Genomic DNA, 21012 nt, shown 5'->3' on the forward strand with positions numbered 1-21012 from the left:
ACTGCTTTTAACGCCTTCCAGTTGGAGGAACACGTCAATTCTGCCTGGTCCCAAGTATCTTGGGCCAGACTGTCTTCCATATGTGCTCCCCACCCACTAGGGCTGGCGTCAGTGGTAATTATTTTAGACGGGTCTATTATCCATGGCACACCTCCCGATAGGTGGTCCATGTCTAGCCACCAGGATAGTGATTTTAAGACATCTTTAGAAAGAGTTATTCTACTTTCTAGATATCCATCTTTTCCCTGAGCTGACAATACTTCGTACTGCAATTGACGAGTATGGAATTGTGCCCAAGGCACAGCAGATATACAAGATGATAATGACCCCAGCAAGGACATGGCTTTCCTTAGTGTCATGTAGGGATTACGTATTGCGTCTGATACCTTTGATTGTATAGTCAGTCTTTTTGACTGAGGAAGGAAGCATTTCTGACTTACGGAGTCTAGCTGGATTCCTAGAAATGTCTGAACGGTTTCTGGATTCAGCCGAGATTTTTCGAAGTTGACAATCCAACCTAACTCCTGTAGGGACGAGATCGTATTAGATAAACGAGTTTTACATTGAAGTATAGAGTTTCCTACTACTAGAAAGTCATCTAGGTGGGGTATTATCAAGGTATCTCGTTGGCGTAGATGAGCCATCACTTCTAGTATCACTTTAGTGAAGACGCGGGGAGCCATAGAAAGCCCAAATGGCATTGCTACATACTGAAAATGACGAACCTGTCCTTCCAGGGTGACTGCTACCCTTAGGTACTGCTGATGTTCGGCATGTATGGGAAGATGATAATAGGCATCTTTTAATTCTATTCCGGCCATGACACACCTAGGAAATAAGAGTTTTATGGTAGAACTAATGGATTCCATTTTGAAGGTATGATTACGCAGGAAGGAATTTAATTTTTTGAGATTTATGATGGTTCTAAATGAACCATCTGGCTTATTGATCAAGAATAAAGAGGAATAGAACCCCTTCCCTTCTTGATCCTGGGGAACTTCTATCAGGACTTTTTTAGATAGAAGAGATAGGATCTCTGATTTCAGAGCCCTCTGTTGGTCTTGACCTTCTGAAGATGTTAATATAAATGAATCCCAAGGGATTCGGACAAATTCCAATTTTAGGCCGTATTGCACAATGTCCAGAATCCACTGGCTGGATGTTATTTTTTCCCATTGGGGAAGGAAGAATTTTAATCTGCCACCTACTGCCTGGTTAGCGGTATTTGCGTTTTGGATTTTGGGACCCGCTAAAAAAGGCACCTTTTTGCTTCGGGTCCTTTGACTCCCATCGCTCCCTTTGTTCAAATGGCTTGTTCCTGGTAAAGGGGCGTCTCCTGAAAGCTCTCCTGTAGGATGGAAGATACTGGTTAGGGAAGCCTTTTTTCCTTTCTCCTGCTTTATTCAGGAGTTCATCCAGCGTCTTCCCAAAAAGGCACTCACCCTGGCAGGGAATCGCACAAAGCTTTGCCTTGGCCTGTGCGTCCCCTTTCCAGTTCTTTAGCCAGAGTGTACGCCGGGCTGTGTTGACTAGGCCGGCTGACCTGGCTGCAAGACGTAGCGAGTCCACCGAGGCATCAGCCAGGAATGCTACTGCCTCTTTAATCAGAGGAAATTTCGGCAGGATAGATTCCCTCGAAGTTTTACCTCTAATCTGTTCCTCCAATTGCTCCATCCATACTAGTAGCGACCTTGCAGTGCAGGTACTAGATATGGCGTGCTTGAATGCCCCTGTATTGGCTTCCCACGACCTCTTTAGTAAAGCTTCTGCTTTACGATCCAGCGGGTCTGTCAGGACCCCTGAATCCTCCACTGGTAGGACCGACTGCTTGGTTGTGGAGGCTACAGCGGCATCCACCTTCGGCACTTTTGACCAGGTGTTTAGCTCCTCATCACTGAAGGGATAGCGTCTTTTAGAGGACGATGGTAGAAAACCTCTATTTTGCTTATCCCACTCCTTTTTAACGATTTCCTTAATGGTTTGTATGACGGGGAAGGACCTGCGTTTCCTCTGTCCTAGCCCCGCGAACATTATGTCCTGAGCCGATTTCTTTCCCTTTTCATCTGGGCACCCCATCGTGCTCCTGACGGATTTTATTAAATTGTCCACGTTACTGTTGGGAAGACAAAGTCCCCCTTCAGTCTCGGATGAGCTCGACTGAGATCCCACTTCGCCTGAGGATATACATACGTCCTCTGACCCCGAACTAACTGGAGATCGGGACCTGCTAGGCTGACGGGTACTGGCACTACTTGTCTGGGCCAAACCCTGCATTTCTTCCTGGATAATGGCTCTGACATCTGAGGGAGTCATAATATTTTCCTGCCGTAGAGTCTGCATAATACACTCCGAACACAGTTTTTTAGCATAATCATCCGGGAGGGGCTGTGTACATAAAGCACACTCCTTGTGCTTAGATTTGTGTGTCCTTTTCTTAGTCTAGAGGAAGGATACAGGAGGAACATATATCAGCATATAGGAAGAGACTCTTTTAACACTCACCCAGTGAAGCTGACAGGTACCGGTTCTGGAGGCGGATTTTGTCTGGTGGTTGAACCTTTCTCTGGAGGTCGGCCACCACTCTTTGTGCTGCTCCTTGCGCTTCTCTCCTTGCTGGGAGAGCGCTGTTGCACTGCGGGCAGGTGCGCTTCGTCGGCCGGTGAAGCCATCTCACACACACCGGCCCGACGCTAGCGCTGCATTTTTAAAACTGCCGCCCATTCTCCTGCCTCCCCGGACCAACCCGGAAGTGCTCCAGCGACTTCCGGGTTAGACGCGCCGCTCTCACTCACCATGCAGCGGCCGGAGGTATTAAGCCGGCCGCTGCAGCACGCGCGTCCTCACAGTGCCAGGCGGACCCACGGTGAACGGACCCGGACCGTGGCTGTTTGGCCAGACGAGGGGGGAGGCTGCAAGCAGGGGCTCCCCCGCTGCTGCTTCTGGAACCGCAGCCCCTGCCGTTCCCACAGACACCGGCGCAGGCGGGTGCATGGCCCAGGGATCCTCTTCATCTGTAGGTAAGCTGGGTCCCTGTAGGAACAGGAAACCTAAACTGAGGAGGAGAGGGGACCGCCTCCTTTTATTCTGTAGGTTTCCTGTTCCTATGGGCGGATCCCTCTCTCTCATGTGGGGTGCTGTCGTGGCGAAAGGTAAAAATAGCGCAATCTTTGTTTTTTTTTAGTAACATTTGGAATTTTTTTTTCACCGCTTAGATATAAAAGAACCCGGACAAGTTTGGTGTCTGTGACCTCGTAATGACCTGGAGAATCACAACGGCCGCTCAGATTTACCATCTAGTGAACGTGGAGAAAAAACTCAAAAAACACTTGTGGGATGGAAGTTATTTTACAATTTCACCGCACTTGGAATTTGTTCCCCATTTTCTGTTACACGACGACACGGTAAAACCAACGTCGTTCAAAAGTCCAACTCGTCCCGCAAAAAATAAGCCCCAACATGGCCGCAGTGACGGAAAAACAAGAGTTATGTCTCTGGGAAGGAGGGAGCGAAAACCGAACACGGAAAAAGCTCCGGGAGTGAAGGGGTTAAGTAGCAAATTGGCTCCGTCACTAAGGGGTTAACATCCCCCACACTGAGGAGCCGCAGTCACAGGAGCAGCTCTGATCTCACCGCACGCTCTCCTCTCACCGCACGCTCTCCCCACACCGCACGCTCTCCCCTCACCGCACGCTCTCCTCACACCGCACGCTCTCCTCACACCGCACGCTCTCCCCACACCGCACGCTCTCCCCTCGCCGCACGCTCTCCCCACGCCGCACGCTCTCCCCTCGCCGCACGCTCTCCCCTCGCCGCACGCTCTCCCCACGCCGCACGCTCTCCCCACGCCGCACGCTCTCCCCTCGCCGCACGCTCTCCCCTCGCCGCACGCTCTCCCCTCGCCGCACGCTCTCCCCTCGCCGCACGCTCTCCCCACGCCGCACGCTCTCCCCTCGCCGCACGCTCTCCCCTCGCCGCACGCTCTCCCCACGCCGCACGCTCTCCCCACGCCGCACGCTCTCCCCACGCCGCACGCTCTCCCCACGCCGCACGCTCTCCCCACGCCGCACGCTATCCCCTCGCCGCACGCTCTCCCCACGCCGCACGCTCTCCCCACGCCGCACGCTCTCCCCACGCCGCACGCTCTCCCCACGCCGCACGCTCTCCCCACGCCGCACGCTCTCCCCACGCCGCACGCTCTCCCCACGCCGCACGCTCTCCCCACGCCGCACGCTCTCCCCTCGCCGCACGCTCTCCCCACGCCGCACGCTCTCCCCACGCCGCACGCTCTCCCCACGCCGCACGCTCTCCCCACGCCGCACGCTCTCCCCACGCCGCACGCTCTCCCCACGCCGCACGCTCTCCCCTCGCCGCACGCTCTCCCCACGCCGCACGCTCTCCCCACGCCGCACGCTCTCCCCACGCCGCACGCTCTCCCCACGCCGCACGCTCTCCCCACGCCGCACGCTATCCCCTCGCCGCACGCTCTCCCCTCGCCGCACGCTCTCCTCTCGCCGCACGCTCTCCCCTCGCACCACGCTCTCCCCTCACACCACGCTCTCCCCTCACACCACGCTCTCCCCTCACACCACGCTCTCCCCTCACACCACGCTCTCCCCTCACACCACGCTCTCCCCTCACACCACGCTCTCCCCTCACACCACGCTCTCCCCTCACACCACGCTCTCCCCTCACACCACGCTCTACTCTCACACCACGCTCTCCCCTCACCGCACGCTCTCCTCTCACCGCACGCTCTCCCCTCACCGCACGCTCTCCTCTCACCGCACGCTCTCCCCTCACACCGCACGCTCTCCCCTCACACCGCACGCTCTCCTCTCACCGCACGCTCTCCTCTCACCGCACGCTCTCCTCTCACCGCACGCTCTCCCCTCACCGCACGCTCTCCTCTCGCTCTCCCCTCACACCGCACGCTCTCCTCTCACCGCACGCTCCCCTCACACCGCACGCTCTCCCCTCACCGCACGCTCTCCCCTCACACCGCACGCTCTCCTCTCACTGCACTCTCCTCACAGATTCACCACAAGTCCCAGAACTCCACCAAACCCTCCTGTAATCTCACCGCAATGGCGGGAAACCTGCTGCTGGCTGACACCAGAGAACACGAGCTGCACACAGCCAGGACGGAGCGGCTGCACTGGAAGGACCTGTGGTGACGTCACCGTCATGTGATCAGGGGGCGGAGCAGACTAATGGTGAGGGGCCTGTGGTGACGTCACTAACATGTGATCAGGGGGCGGAGCTCCAGAGAGAAGTAGTGACCGAGCTGTAGTGACGATCCTGTTATGTGACAATGATGACGTCACCACAGCTCCTCCCCCTCTGTGCAGCAGTCACTTCCTCCTTGTTCTGTTCTGACATTAATTCTCCTCCAGAAACTCCGGTGTAGACGGCTCAGCGGTGACAGGAGGAGAATGGAGGAGATTCCGGCAGCTCCGATGTAGACGGCTCAGTAGTGACAGGAGGAGAATGGAGGAGATTCCGGCAGCTCCGGTGTAGACGGCTCAGCGGTGACAGGAGGAGAATGGAGGAGATTCCGGCAGCTCCGGTGTAGACAGCTCAGGAGTGACAGGAGGAGAATGGAGGAGATTCCGGCAGCTCCGGTGTAGACGGCTCAGCGGTGACAGGAGGAGAATGGAGGAGATTCCGGCAGCTCCGGTGTAGACGGCTCAGAGGTGACAGGAGGAGATTCCGGCAGCTCCGGTGTAGACGGCTCAGCGGTGACAGGAGGAGAATGGAGGAGATTCCGGCAGCTCCGGTGTAGACAGCTCAGCGGTGACAGGAGGAAAATGGAGGAGATTCTGGCAGCTCCGGTGTAGACGGCTCAGCGGTGACAGGAGGAGAATGGAGGAGATTCAGGTAGCTCCGGTGTAGACAGCTCAGCGGTGACAGGAGGAAAATGGAGGAGATTCTGGCAGCTCCGGTGTAGACGGCTCAGCGGTGACAGGAGGAGAATGGAGGAGATTCCGGCAGCTCCGGTGTAGACAGCTCAGCGGTGACAGGAGGAAAATGGAGGAGATTCTGGCAGCTCCGGTGTAGACGGCTCAGCGGTGACAGGAGGAGAATGGAGGAGATTCCGGCAGCTCCGGTGTAGACAGCTCAGCGGTGACAGGAGGAAAATGGAGGAGATTCTGGCAGCTCCGGTGTAGACGGCTCAGCGGTGACAGGAGGAGAATGGAGGAGATTCTGGCAGCTCCGGTGTAGACGGCTCAGCGGTGACAGGAGGAGAATGGAGGAGATTCCGGCAGCTCCGGTGTAGACGGCTCAGGAGTGACAGGAGGAGAATGGAGGAGATTCCGGCAGCTCCGGTGTAGACGGCTCAGCGGTGACAGGAGGAGAATGGAGGAGATTCCGGCAGCTCCGGTGTAGACGGCTCAGGAGTGACAGGAGGAGAATGGAGGAGATTCCGGCAGCTCCGGTGTAGACGGCTCAGCGGTGACAGGAGGAGAATGGAGGAGATTCCGGCAGCTCCGGTGTAGACGGCTCAGCGGTGACAGGAGGAGAATGGAGGATATTACGGCAGCTCCGGTGTAGACGGCTCAGCGGTGACAGGAGGAGAATGGAGGAGATTCCGGCAGCTCCGGTGTAGACGGCTCAGCGGTGACAGGAGGAGAATGGAGGAGATTCCGGCAGCTCCGGTGTAGACGGCTCAGCGGTGACAGGAGGAGAATGGAGGAGATTCCTGCAGCTCCGGTGTAGACGGCTCAGCGGTGACAGGAGGAGAATGGAGGAGATTCCGGCAGCTCCGGTGTAGACGGCTCAGGAGTGACAGGAGGAGAATGGAGGAGATTCCGGCAGCTCCGGTGTAGACGGCTCAGCGGTGACAGGAGGAGAATGGAGGAGATTCCGGCAGCTCCGGTGTAGACGGCTCAGCGGTGACAGGAGGAGAATGGAGGATATTACGGCAGCTCCGGTGTAGACGGCTCAGCGGTGACAGGAGGAGAATGGAGGAGATTCCGGCAGCTCCGGTGTAGACGGCTCAGTGGTGACAGGAGGAGAATGGAGGAGATTCCGGCAGCTCCGGTGTAGACGGCTCAGCGGTGACAGGAGGAGAATGGAGGAGATTCCTGCAGCTCCGGTGTAGACGGCTCAGCGGTGACAGGAGGAGAATGGAGGAGATTCCGGCAGCTCCGGTGTAGACGGCTCAGGAGTGACAGGAGGAGAATGGAGGAGATTCCGGCAGCTCCGGTGTAGACGGCTCAGCGGTGACAGGAGGAGAATGGAGGAGATTCCGGCAGCTCCGGTGTAGACGGCTCAGCGGAGACAGGAGGAGAATGGAGGAGATTCCAGCAGCTCCGGTGTAGACGGCTCAGCGGTGACAGGAGGAGAATGGAGGAGATTCCGGCAGCTCCGGTGTAGACGGCTCAGCGGTGACAGGAGGAGAATGGAGGAGATTCCGGCAGCTCCGGTGTAGACGGCTCAGCGGTGACAGGAGGAGAATGGAGGAGATTCCTGCAGCTCCGGTGTAGACGGCTCAGCGGTGACAGGAGGAGAATGGAGGAGATTCCGGCAGCTCCGGTGTAGACGGCTCAGCGGTGACAGGAGGAGAATGGAGGAGATTCCGGCAGCTCCGGTGTAGACGGCTCAGGAGTGACAGGAGGAGAATGGAGGAGATTCCGGCAGCTCCGGTGTAGACGGCTCAGCGGTGACAGGAGGAGAATGGAGGAGATTCCGGCAGCTCCGGTGTAGACGGCTCAGCGGTGACAGGAGGAGAATGGAGGAGATTCCGGAAGCTCCTGTGTAGACGGCTCAGCGGTGACAGGAGGAGAATGGAGGAGATTCCAGCAGCTCTGGTGTAGACGGCTCAGCGGTGACAGGAGGAGAATGGAGGAGATTCCGGCAGCTCCGGTGTAGACGGCTCAGCGGTGACAGGAGGAGAATGGAGGAGATTCCGGCAGCTCCGGTGTAGACGGCTCAGCGGTGACAGGAGGAGAATGGAGGAGATTCCGGCAGCTCCGGTGTAGACGGCTCAGCGGTGACAGGAGGAGAATGGAGGAGATTCCGGCAGCTCCGGTGTAGGTGGCTCAGCGGTGACAGGAGGAGAATGGAGGAGATTCCGGCAGCTCCGGTGTAGACGGCTCAGCGGTGACAGGAGGAGAATGGAGGAGATTCCGGCAGCTCCGGAGTAGACGGCTCAGCGGTGACAGGAGGAGAATGGAGGAGATTCCTTCAGCTCCGGAGTAGACGGCTCAGCGGTGACAGGAGGAGAATGGAGGAGATTCCGGCAGATCCGGTGTAGACGGCTCAGCGGTGACAGGAGGAGAATGGAGGAGATTCCGGCAGCTCCGGTGTAGACGGCTCAGCGGTGACAGGAGGAGAATGGAGGAGATTCCGGCAGCTCCGATGTAGACGGCTCAGCGGTGACAGGAGGAGAATGGAGGAGATTCCGGCAGCTCCGATGTAGACGGCTCAGCGGTGACAGGAGGAGAATGGAGGAGATTCCGGCAGCTCTGGTGTAGACGGCTCAGCGGTGACAGGAGGAGAATGGAGGAGATTCCGGCAGCTCCGGTGTAGGTGGCTCAGCGGTGACAGGAGGAGAATGGAGGAGATTCCGGCAGCTCCGGTGTAGACGGCTCAGCGGTGACAGGAGGAGAATGGAGGAGATTCCAGCAGCTCCGGAGTAGACGGCTCAGCGGTGACAGGAGGAGAATGGAGGAGATTCCGGCAGCTCCGGAGTAGACGGCTCAGCGGTGACAGGAGGAGAATGGAGGAGATTCCGGCAGATCTGGTGTAGACGGCTCAGCGGTGACAGGAGGAGAATGGAGGAGATTCCGGCAGCTCCGATGTAGACAGCTCAGCGGTGACAGGAGGAGAATGGAGGAGATTCCGGCAGCTCCGGTGTAGACGGTCAGCGGTGACAGGAGAATGGAGGAGATTCCGGCAGCTCCGGTGTAGATGGCTTAGCGGTGACAGGAGGAGAATAGAGGAGATTCCGGCAGCTCCGGTGTAGACGGCTCAGAGGTGACAGGAGAAGAATGGAGGAGATTCCGGCAGCTCCGGTGTAGACGGCTCAGAGGTGACAGGAGGAGATTCCGGCAGCTCCGGTGTAGACGGCTCAGCGGTGACAGGAGGAGAATGGAGGAGATTCCGGCAGCTCCCGTGTAGACGGCTCAGCGGTGACAGGAGGAGAATGGAGGAGATTCCGGCAGCTCCGCTGTAGACGGCTCAGCGGTGACAGCAGGAGAATGGAGGAGATTCCGGCAGCTCCGGTGTAGACGGCTCAGCGGTGACAGGAGGAGAATGGAGGAGATTCCGGCAGCTCCGGTGTAGACGGCTCAGCGGTGACAGGAGGAGAATGGAGGAGATTCCGGCAGCTCCGGTGTAGACGGCTCAGCGGTGACAGGAGGAGAATGGAGGAGATTCCGGCAGCTCCGGTGTAGACGGCTCAGCGGTGACAGGAGGAGAATGGAGGAGATTCCGGCAGCTCCGGTGTAGACGGCTCAGCGGTGACAGGAGGAGAATGGAGGAGATTCCGGCAGCTCCGGTGTAGATGGCCCAGCGGTGACAGGAGGAGAATGGAGGAGATTCCGGCAGCTCCGGTGTAGACGGCTGTTGTGAATTCTGTGGCTGAATTCACTCCTGTGGTCACAAGTGGTACTGCAGCTTCTGAGCTTCCTCCCTCAGGTGTTCTGGTGAGCTCGTTAACTGCTTCATTACTTAACTCCGCCTGATGCTGCTATCCTTGCTCCTTGTCAATGTTTCAGTGTTGGATCTGAGCTTCTCCTGATCGTTCCTGTGACCTGCTGCTCTGTATAGCTAAGTGCTTTTTGCTTTTTTGTTGCTTTTTTTCTGTCCAGCTTGTGTTTTGTTTTGCTGGAAGCTCTGAGACGCAAAGGGTGTACCGCCGTGCCGTTAGTTCGGCACGGTGGTTTTTTTTTGCCCCCTTTGCGTGGTTTTGCTTTAGGGTTTTTTGTAGACTGCAAAGTTCGCTTTACTGTCCTCGCTCTGTCCTAGAATATCGGGCCCCACTTTGCTGAATCTATTTCATCCCTACGTTTTGTCTTTTCATCTTACTCACAGTCATTATATGTGGGGGGCTGCCTTTTCCTTTGGGGAATTTCTCTGGGGCAAGTCAGGCCTATTTTTCTATCTTCAGGCTAGCTAGTTTCTTAGGCTGTGCCGAGTTGCCTAGGTAGTTGTTAGGCGCAATCCACAGCCGCTTTTAGTTGTGTTTAGGATAGGATCAGGTGTGCAGTCTACAGAGTTTCCACGTCTCAGAGCTCGTTCTTGTATTTTTGGGTATTTGTCAGATCACTGTGTGCGCTCTGATCGCTAAGCACACTGTGTTTCTGGATTGCCTTCATAACACCTGTCATTAGCAAACGTAACAGACGGCTCAGCGGTGACAGGAGGAGAATGGAGGAGATTCCGGCAGCTCCGGTGTAGACGGCTCAGCGGTGACAGGAGGAGAATGGAGGAGATTCCGGCAGCTCCGGTGTAGACGGCTCAGCGGTGACAGGAGGAGAATGGAGGAGATTCCGGCAGCTCCGGTGTAGACGGCTCAGGAGTGACAGGAGGAGAATGGAGGAGATTCCGGCAGCTCCGGTGTAGACGGCTCAGCGGTGACAGGAGGAGAATGGAGGAGATTCCGGCAGCTCCGGTGTAGACGGCTCAGCGGTGACAGGAGGAGAATGGAGGAGATTCCGGAAGCTCCTGTGTAGACGGCTCAGCGGTGACAGGAGGAGAATGGAGGAGATTCCAGCAGCTCTGGTGTAGACGGCTCAGCGGTGACAGGAGGAGAATGGAGGAGATTCCGGCAGCTCCGGTGTAGACGGCTCAGCGGTGACAGGAGGAGAATGGAGGAGATTCCGGCAGCTCCGGTGTAGACGGCTCAGCGGTGACAGGAGGAGAATGGAGGAGATTCCGGCAGCTCCGGTGTAGACGGCTCAGCGGTGACAGGAGGAGAATGGAGGAGATTCCGGCAGCTCCGGTGTAGGTGGCTCAGCGGTGACAGGAGGAGAATGGAGGAGATTCCGGCAGCTCCGGTGTAGACGGCTCAGCGGTGACAGGAGGAGAATGGAGGAGATTCCGGCAGCTCCGGAGTAGACGGCTCAGCGGTGACAGGAGGAGAATGGAGGAGATTCCGGCAGCTCCGGAGTAGACGGCTCAGCGGTGACAGGAGGAGAATGGAGGAGATTCCGGCAGATCCGGTGTAGACGGCTCAGCGGTGACAGGAGGAGAATGGAGGAGATTCCGGCAGCTCCGGTGTAGACGGCTCAGCGGTGACAGGAGGAGAATGGAGGAGATTCCGGCAGCTCCGATGTAGACGGCTCAGCGGTGACAGGAGGAGAATGGAGGAGATTCCGGCAGCTCCGATGTAGACGGCTCAGCGGTGACAGGAGGAGAATGGAGGAGATTCCGGCAGCTCTGGTGTAGACGGCTCAGCGGTGACAGGAGGAGAATGGAGGAGATTCCGGCAGCTCCGGTGTAGGTGGCTCAGCGGTGACAGGAGGAGAATGGAGGAGATTCCGGCAGCTCCGGTGTAGACGGCTCAGCGGTGACAGGAGGAGAATGGAGGAGATTCCAGCAGCTCCGGAGTAGACGGCTCAGCGGTGACAGGAGGAGAATGGAGGAGATTCCGGCAGCTCCGGAGTAGACGGCTCAGCGGTGACAGGAGGAGAATGGAGGAGATTCCGGCAGATCTGGTGTAGACGGCTCAGCGGTGACAGGAGGAGAATGGAGGAGATTCCGGCAGCTCCGATGTAGACAGCTCAGCGGTGACAGGAGGAGAATGGAGGAGATTCCGGCAGCTCCGGTGTAGACGGTCAGCGGTGACAGGAGAATGGAGGAGATTCCGGCAGCTCCGGTGTAGATGGCTTAGCGGTGACAGGAGGAGAATAGAGGAGATTCCGGCAGCTCCGGTGTAGACGGCTCAGAGGTGACAGGAGAAGAATGGAGGAGATTCCGGCAGCTCCGGTGTAGACGGCTCAGAGGTGACAGGAGGAGATTCCGGCAGCTCCGGTGTAGACGGCTCAGCGGTGACAGGAGGAGAATGGAGGAGATTCCGGCAGCTCCCGTGTAGACGGCTCAGCGGTGACAGGAGGAGAATGGAGGAGATTCCGGCAGCTCCGCTGTAGACGGCTCAGCGGTGACAGCAGGAGAATGGAGGAGATTCCGGCAGCTCCGGTGTAGACGGCTCAGCGGTGACAGGAGGAGAATGGAGGAGATTCCGGCAGCTCCGGTGTAGACGGCTCAGCGGTGACAGGAGGAGAATGGAGGAGATTCCGGCAGCTCCGGTGTAGACGGCTCAGCGGTGACAGGAGGAGAATGGAGGAGATTCCGGCAGCTCCGGTGTAGACGGCTCAGCGGTGACAGGAGGAGAATGGAGGAGATTCCGGCAGCTCCGGTGTAGACGGCTCAGCGGTGACAGGAGGAGAATGGAGGAGATTCCGGCAGCTCCGGTGTAGATGGCCCAGCGGTGACAGGAGGAGAATGGAGGAGATTCCGGCAGCTCCGGTGTAGACGGCTGTTGTGAATTCTGTGGCTGAATTCACTCCTGTGGTCACAAGTGGTACTGCAGCTTCTGAGCTTCCTCCCTCAGGTGTTCTGGTGAGCTCGTTAACTGCTTCATTACTTAACTCCGCCTGATGCTGCTATCCTTGCTCCTTGTCAATGTTTCAGTGTTGGATCTGAGCTTCTCCTGATCGTTCCTGTGACCTGCTGCTCTGTATAGCTAAGTGCTTTTTGCTTTTTTGTTGCTTTTTTTCTGTCCAGCTTGTGTTTTGTTTTGCTGGAAGCTCTGAGACGCAAAGGGTGTACCGCCGTGCCGTTAGTTCGGCACGGTGGTTTTTTTTTGCCCCCTTTGCGTGGTTTTGCTTTAGGGTTTTTTGTAGACTGCAAAGTTCGCTTTACTGTCCTCGCTCTGTCCTAGAATATCGGGCCCCACTTTGCTGAATCTATTTCATCCCTACGTTTTGTCTTTTCATCTTACTCACAGTCATTATATGTGGGGGGCTGCCTTTTCCTTTGGGGAATTTCTCTGGGGCAAGTCAGGCCTATTTTTCTATCTTCAGGCTAGCTAGTTTCTTAGGCTGTGCCGAGTTGCCTAGGTAGTTGTTAGGCGCAATCCACAGCCGCTTTTAGTTGTGTTTAGGATAGGATCAGGTGTGCAGTCTACAGAGTTTCCACGTCTCAGAGCTCGTTCTTGTATTTTTGGGTATTTGTCAGATCACTGTGTGCGCTCTGATCGCTAAGCACACTGTGTTTCTGGATTGCCTTCATAACACCTGTCATTAGCAAACGTAACAGACGGCTCAGCGGTGACAGGAGGAGAATGGAGGAGATTCCGGCAGCTCCGGTGTAGACGGCTCAGCGGTGACAGGAGGAGAATGGAGGAGATTCCGGCAGCTCCGGTGTAGACGGCCCAGGGGTGACAGGAGGAGAATGGAGGAGATTCCGGCAGCTCCGGTGTAGACGGCTCAGCGGTGACAGGAGGAGAATGGAGGAGATTCCGGCAGCTCCGATGTAGACGGCTCAGCGGTGACAGCAGGAGAATGGAGGAGATTCCGGCAGCTCCGGTGTAGACGGCTCAGCGGTGACAGGAGGAGAATGGAGGAGATTCCGGCAGCTCCGGTGTAGACGGCTCAGCGGTGACAGGAGGAGAATGGAGGAGATTCCGGCAGCTCCGGTGTAGACGGCTCAGCGGTGACAGGAGGAGAATGGAGGAGATTCCGGCAGCTCCGGTGTAGACGGCTCAGCGGTGACAGGAGGAGAATGGAGGAGATTCCGGCAGCTCCGATGTAGACGGCTCAGCGGTGACAGCAGGAGAATGGAGGAGATTCCGGCAGCTCCGGTGTAGACGGCTCAGCGGTGACAGGAGGAGAATGGAGGAGATTCCGGCAGCTCCGGTGTAGACGGCTCAGCGGTGACAGGAGGAGAATGGAGGAGATTCCGGCAGCTCCGGTGTAGACGGCTCAGCGGTGACAGGAGGAGAATGGAGGAGATTCCGGCAGCTCCGGTGTAGACGGCTCAGCGGTGACAGGAGAATGGAGGAGATTCCGGCAGCTCCGGTGTAGACGGCTCAGCGGTGACGGGAGGAGAATGGAGGAGATTCCGGCAGCTCCGGTGTAGATGGCTCAGCGGTGACAGGAGGAGAATGGAGGAGATTCCGGCAGCTCCGGTGTAGACGGCTCAGCGGTGACAGGAGGAGAATGGAGGAGATTCCGGCAGCTCCGGTGTAGATGGCTCAGCGTTGACAGGAGAATGGAGCAGATTCCGGCAGCTCCGGTGTAGACGGCTCAGCGGTGACAGGAGGAGAATGGTGGAGATTACGGCAGCTGCGGTGTAGACGGCTCAGCGGTGACAGGAGGAGAATGGAGGAGATTCCGGCAGCTCTGGTGTAGACGGCTCAGCGGTGACAGGAGGAGAATGGAGGAGATTCCGGCAGCTCCGGTGTAGACGGCTCAGCGGTGACAGGAGGAGAATGGAGGAGATTCCGGCAGCTCCGGTGTAGACAGCTCAGCGGTGACAGGAGGAGAATGGAGGAGATTCCGGCAGCTCCGGTGTAGACGGCTCAGCGGTGACAGGAGGAGATTCCGGCAGCTCCGGTGTAGACGGCTCAGCGGTGACTGGAGGAGAATGGAGGAGATTCCGGCAGCTCCGGTGTAGATGGCTCAGCGGTGACAGGAGGAGAATGGAGGAGATTCCGGCAGCTCCGGTGTAGACGGCTCAGCGGTGACAGGAGGAGAATGGAGGAGATTCCGGCAGCTCCGGTGTAGACGGCTCAGCGTTGACAGGAGGAGAATAGAGGAGATTCCGGCAGCTCCCGTGTAGACGGCTCAGCGGTGACAGGAGGAGAATGGAGGAGATTCCGGCAGCTCCGGTGTAGACGGCTCAGCGGTGACAGGAGGAGAATGGAGGAGATTCCGGCAGCTCCGGTGTAGACGGCTCAGCGGTGACAGGAGGAGAATGGAGGAGATTCCGGCAGCTCCGGTGTAGACGGCTCAGCGGTGACAGGAGGAGAATGGAGGAGATTCCGGCAGCTCCGGTGTAGACGGCTCAGCGGTGACAGGAGGAGAATGGAGGAGATTCCAGCAGCTCCGGTGTAGACGGCTCAGCGGTGACAGGAGGAGAATGGAGGATATTACGGCAGCTCCGGTGTAGACGGCTCAGCGGTGACAGGAGGAGAATGGAGGAGATTCCGGCAGCTCCGGTGTAGGCGGCTCAGGGGTGACAGGAGGAGAATGGAGGAGATTCCGGCTGCTCCGGTGTAGACGGCTCAGCGGTGACCGGAGGAGATTCCGGCAGCTCCGGTGTAGACGGCTCAGCGGTGACAGGAGGAGAATGGAGGAGATTCCGGCAGCTCCGATGTAGACGGCTCAGCGGTGACAGGAGAATGAAGGAGATTCCGGCAGCTCCGGTGTAGACGGCTCAGCGGTGACAGGAGGAGAATGGAGGAGATTCCGGCAGCTACGATGTAGACGGCTCAGCGGTGACAGGAGGAGAATGGAGGAGATTCCGGCAGCTCCGGTGCACACAGCTCAGCGGTGACAGGAGGAGAATGGAGGAGATTCCGGCAGCTCCGGTGTAGACGGTTCAGCGGTGACAGGAGGAGAATGGAGGAGATTACGGCAGCTCCGGAGTAGACAACTCAGCGGTGACAGGAGGAGAATGGAGGAGATTCCGGCAGCTCCGGTGTAGATGGCTCAGCGGTGACAGGAGGAGAATGGAGGAGATTCCGGCAGCTCCGGTGTAGGCGGCTCAGGGGTGACAGGAGGAGAATGGAGGAGATTCCGGCAGCTCCGGTGTAGACGGCTCAGCGGTGACAGGAGGAGAATGGAGGAGATTCCGGCAGCTCCGGTGTAGACGGCTCAGGAGTGACAGGAGGAGAATGGAGGAGATTCCGGCAGCTCCGGTGTAGACGGCTCAGCGGTGACAGGAGGAGAATGGAGGAGATTCCGGCAGCTCCGGTGTAGACGGCTCAGCGGTGACAGGAGGAGAATGGAGGAGATTCCGGCAGCTCCGGTGTAGACGGCTCAGCGGTGACAGGAGGAGAATGGAGGAGATTCCGGAAGCTCCTGTGTAGACGGCTCAGCGGTGACAGGAGGAGAATGGAGGAGATTCCAGCAGCTCTGGTGTAGACGGCTCAGCGGTGACAGGAGGAGAATGGAGGAGATTCCGGCAGCTCCGGTGTAGACGGCTCAGCGGTGACAGGAGGAGAATGGAGGAGATTCCGGCAGCTCCGGTGTAGACGGCTCAGCGGTGACAGGAGGAGAATGGAGGAGATTCCGGCAGCTCCGGTGTAGACGGCTCAGCGGTGACAGGAGGAGAATGGAGGAGATTCCGGCAGCTCCGGTGTAGGTGGCTCAGCGGTGACAGGAGGAGAATGGAGGAGATTCCGGCAGCTCCGGTGTAGACGGCTCAGCGGTGACAGGAGGAGAATGGAGGAGATTCCGGCAGCTCCGGAGTAGACGGCTCAGCGGTGACAGGAGGAGAATGGAGGAGATTCCGGCAGCTCCGGAGTAGACGGCTCAGCGGTGACAGGAGGAGAATGGAGGAGATTCCGGCAGATCCGGTGTAGACGGCTCAGCGGTGACAGGAGGAGAATGGAGGAGATTCCGGCAGCTCCGGTGTAGACGGCTCAGCGGTGACAGGAGGAGAATGGAGGAGATTCCGGCAGCTCCGATGTAGACGGCTCAGCGGTGACAGGAGGAGAATGGAGGAGATTCCGGCAGCTCCGATGTAGACGGCTCAGCGGTGACAGGAGGAGAATGGAGGAGATTCCGGCAGCTCTGGTGTAGACGGCTCAGCGGTGACAGGAGGAGAATGGAGGAGATTCCGGCAGCTCCGGTGTAGGTGGCTCAGCGGTGACAGGAGGAGAATGGAGGAGATTCCGGCAGCTCCGGTGTAGACGGCTCAGCGGTGACAGGAGGAGAATGGAGGAGATTCCAGCAGCTCCGGAGTAGACGGCTCAGCGGTGACAGGAGGAGAATGGAGGAGATTCCGGCAGCTCCGGAGTAGACGGCTCAGCGGTGACAGGAGGAGAATGGAGGAGATTCCGGCAGATCTGGTGTAGACGGCTCAGCGGTGACAGGAGGAGAATGGAGGAGATTCCGGCAGCTCCGATGTAGACAGCTCAGCGGTGACAGGAGGAGAATGGAGGAGATTCCGGCAGCTCCGGTGTAGACGGTCAGCGGTGACAGGAGAATGGAGGAGATTCCGGCAGCTCCGGTGTAGATGGCTTAGCGGTGACAGGAGGAGAATAGAGGAGATTCCGGCAGCTCCGGTGTAGACGGCTCAGAGGTGACAGGAGAAGAATGGAGGAGATTCCGGCAGCTCCGGTGTAGACGGCTCAGAGGTGACAGGAGGAGATTCCGGCAGCTCCGGTGTAGACGGCTCAGCGGTGACAGGAGGAGAATGGAGGAGATTCCGGCAGCTCCCGTGTAGACGGCTCAGCGGTGACAGGAGGAGAATGGAGGAGATTCCGGCAGCTCCGCTGTAGACGGCTCAGCGGTGACAGCAGGAGAATGGAGGAGATTCCGGCAGCTCCGGTGTAGACGGCTCAGCGGTGACAGGAGGAGAATGGAGGAGATTCCGGCAGCTCCGGTGTAGACGGCTCAGCGGTGACAGGAGGAGAATGGAGGAGATTCCGGCAGCTCCGGTGTAGACGGCTGAGCGGTGACAGGAGGAGAATGGAGGAGATTCCGGCAGCTCCGGTGTAGATGGCCCAGCGGTGACAGGAGGAGAATGGAGGAGATTCCGGCAGCTCCGGTGTAGACGGCTGTTGTGAATTCTGTGGCTGAATTCACTCCTGTGGTCACAAGTGGTACTGCAGCTTCTGAGCTTCCTCCCTCAGGTGTTCTGGTGAGCTCTTTAACTGCTTCATTACTTAACTCCTCCTGATGCTGCTATCCTTGCTCCTTGTCAATGTTTCAGTGTTGGATCTGAGCTTCTCCTGATCGTTCCTGTGACCTGCTGCTCTGTATAGCTAAGTGCTTTTTGCTTTTTTGTTGCTTTTTTTCTGTCCAGCTTGTGTTTTGTTTTGCTGGAAGCTCTGAGACGCAAAGGGTGTGCCGCCGTGCCGTTAGTTCGGTACGGTGGGTTTTTTTTGCCCCCTTTGCGTGGTTTTGCTTTAGGGTTTTTTGTAGACTGCAAAGTTCGCTTTACTGTCCTCGCTCTGTCCTAGAATATCGGGCCCCACTTTGCTGAATCTATTTCATCCCTACGTTTTGTCTTTTCATCTTACTCACAGTCATTATATGTGGGGGGCTGCCTTTTCCTTTGGGGAATTTCTCTGGGGCAAGTCAGGCCTATTTTTCTATCTTCAGGCTAGCTAGTTTCTTAGGCTGTGCCGAGTTGCCTAGGTAGTTGTTAGGCGCAATCCACAGCCGCTTTTAGTTGTGTTTAGGATAGGATCAGGTGTGCAGTCTACAGAGTTTCCACGTCTCAGAGCTCGTTCTTGTATTTTTGGGTATTTGTCAGATCACTGTGTGCGCTCTGATCGCTAAGCACACTGTGTTTCTGGATTGCCTTCATAACACCTGTCATTAGCAAACGTAACAGACGGCTCAGCGGTGACAGGAGGAGAATGGAGGAGATTCCGGCAGCTCCGGTGTAGACGGCTCAGCGGTGACAGGAGGAGAATGGAGGAGATTCCGGCAGCTCCGGTGTAGACGGCCCAGCGGTGACAGGAGGAGAATGGAGGAGATTCCGGCAGCTCCGGTGTAGACGGCTCAGCGGTGACAGGAGGAGAATGGAGGAGATTCCGGCAGCTCCGATGTAGACGGCTCAGCGGTGACAGCAGGAGAATGGAGGAGATTCCGGCAGCTCCGGTGTAGACGGCTCAGCGGTGACAGGAGGAGAATGGAGGAGATTCCGGCAGCTCCGGTGTAGACGGCTCAGCGGTGACAGGAGGAGAATGGAGGAGATTCCGGCAGCTCCGGTGTAGACGGCTCAGCGGTGACAGGAGGAGAATGGAGGAGATTCCGGCAGCTCCGGTGTAGACGGCTCAGCGGTGACAGGAGGAGAATGGAGGAGATTCCGGCAGCTCCGATGTAGACGGCTCAGCGGTGACAGCAGGAGAATGGAGGAGATTCCGGCAGCTCCGGTGTAGACGGCTCAGCGGTGACAGGAGAATGGAGGAGATTCCGGCAGCTCCGGTGTAGACGGCTCAGCGGTGACAGGAGGAGAATGGAGGAGATTCCGGCAGCTCCGGTGTAGACGGCTCAGCGGTGACAGGAGGAGAATGGAGGAGATTCCGGCAGCTCCGGTGTAGACGGCTCAGCGGTGACAGGAGAATGGAGGAGATTCCGGCAGCTCCGGTGTAGACGGCTCAGCGGTGACGGGAGGAGAATGGAGGAGATTCCGGCAGCTCCGGTGTAGATGGCTCAGCGGTGACAGGAGGAGAATGGAGGAGATTCCGGCAGCTCCGGTGTAGACGGCTCAGCGGTGACAGGAGGAGAATGGAGGAGATTCCGGCAGCTCCGGTGTAGATGGCTCAGCGTTGACAGGAGAATGGAGCAGATTCCGGCAGCTCCAGTGTAGACGGCTCAGCGGTGACAGGAGGAGAATGGTGGAGATTACGGCAGCTGCGGTGTAGACGGCTCAGCGGTGACAGGAGGAGAATGGAGGAGATTCCGGCAGCTCTGGTGTAGACGGCTCAGCGGTGACAGGAGGAGAATGGAGGAGATTCCGGCAGCTCCGGTGTAGACGGCTCAGCGGTGACAGGAGGAGAATGGAGGAGATTCCGGCAGCTCCGGTGTAGACAGCTCAGCGGTGACAGGAGGAGAATGGAGGAGATTCCGGCAGCTCCGGTGTAGACGGCTCAGCGGTGACAGGAGAATGGAGGAGATTCCGGCAGCTCCGGTGTAGACGGCTCAGCGGTGACGGGAGGAGAATGGAGGAGATTCCGGCAGCTCCGGTGTAGATGGCTCAGCGGTGACAGGAGGAGAATGGAGGAGATTCCGGCAGCTCCGGTGTAGACGGCTCAGCGGTGACAGGAGGAGAATGGAGGAGATTCCGGCAGCTCCGGTGTAGATGGCTCAGCGTTGACAGGAGAATGGAGCAGATTCCGGCAGCTCCGGTGTAGACGGCTCAGCGGTGACAGGAGGAGAATGGTGGAGATTACGGCAGCTGCGGTGTAGACGGCTCAGCGGTGACAGGAGGAGAATGGAGGAGATTCCGGCAGCTCTGGTGTAGACGGCTCAGCGGTGACAGGAGGAGAATGGAGGAGATTCCGGCAGCTCCGGTGTAGACGGCTCAGCGGTGACAGGAGGAGAATGGAGGAGATTCCGGCAGCTCCGGTGTAGACAGCTCAGCGGTGACAGGAGGAGAATGGAGGAGATTCCGGCAGCTCCGGTGTAGACGGCTCAGCGGTGACAGGAGGAGATTCCGGCAGCTCCGGTGTAGACGGCTCAGCGGTGACTGGAGGAGAATGGAGGAGATTCCGGCAGCTCCGGTGTAGATGGCTCAGCGGTGACAGGAGGAGAATGGAGGAGATTCCGGCAGCTCCGGTGTAGACGGCTCAGCGGTGACAGGAGGAGAATGGAGGAGATTCCGGCAGCTCCGGTGTAGACGGCTCAGCGTTGACAGGAGGAGAATAGAGGAGATTCCGGCAGCTCCCGTGTAGACGGCTCAGCGGTGACAGGAGGAGAATGGAGGAGATTCCGGCAGCTCCGGTGTAGACGGCTCAGCGGTGACAGGAGGAGAATGGAGGAGATTCCGGCAGCTCCGGTGTAGACGGCTCAGCGGTGACAGGAGGAGAATGGAGGAGATTCCGGCAGCTCCGGTGTAGACGGCTCAGCGGTGACAGGAGGAGAATGGAGGAGATTCCGGCAGCTCCGGTGTAGACGGCTCAGCGGTGACAGGAGGAGAATGGAGGAGATTCCAGCAGCTCCGGTGTAGACGGCTCAGCGGTGACAGGAGGAGAATGGAGGATATTACGGCAGCTCCGGTGTAGACGGCTCAGCGGTGACAGGAGGAGAATGGAGGAGATTCCGGCAGCTCCGGTGTAGGCGGCTCAGGGGTGACAGGAGGAGAATGGAGGAGATTCCGGCT

The 21012-nt window shown here is 57.9% G+C and overlaps 1 protein-coding gene across 3 annotated transcripts in view; it reads right to left on the minus strand.

The window, feature by feature from the left end:
- LOC138657619 (zinc finger protein 271-like) overlaps nt 1-5177 on the minus strand; it is a 60092-nt gene extending 54915 nt beyond the window's left edge. For 2 of the 3 annotated variants that reach the window (XR_011317101.1, XM_069745360.1), the window contains exon 1: nt 5081-5177. The gene's annotated coding sequence lies outside the window, so the exon portion shown is untranslated. The remainder of the gene's footprint in view (nt 1-5080) is intronic. The other variant, XM_069745363.1, reaches the window with a different exon arrangement.
- Between the last annotated feature and the right edge of the window lie 15835 nt (nt 5178-21012).

The sequence above is a fragment of the Ranitomeya imitator genome, chromosome 1, assembly GCF_032444005.1.
Source record: "Ranitomeya imitator isolate aRanImi1 chromosome 1, aRanImi1.pri, whole genome shotgun sequence".
Taxonomy (NCBI): domain Eukaryota; kingdom Metazoa; phylum Chordata; class Amphibia; order Anura; family Dendrobatidae; genus Ranitomeya; species Ranitomeya imitator.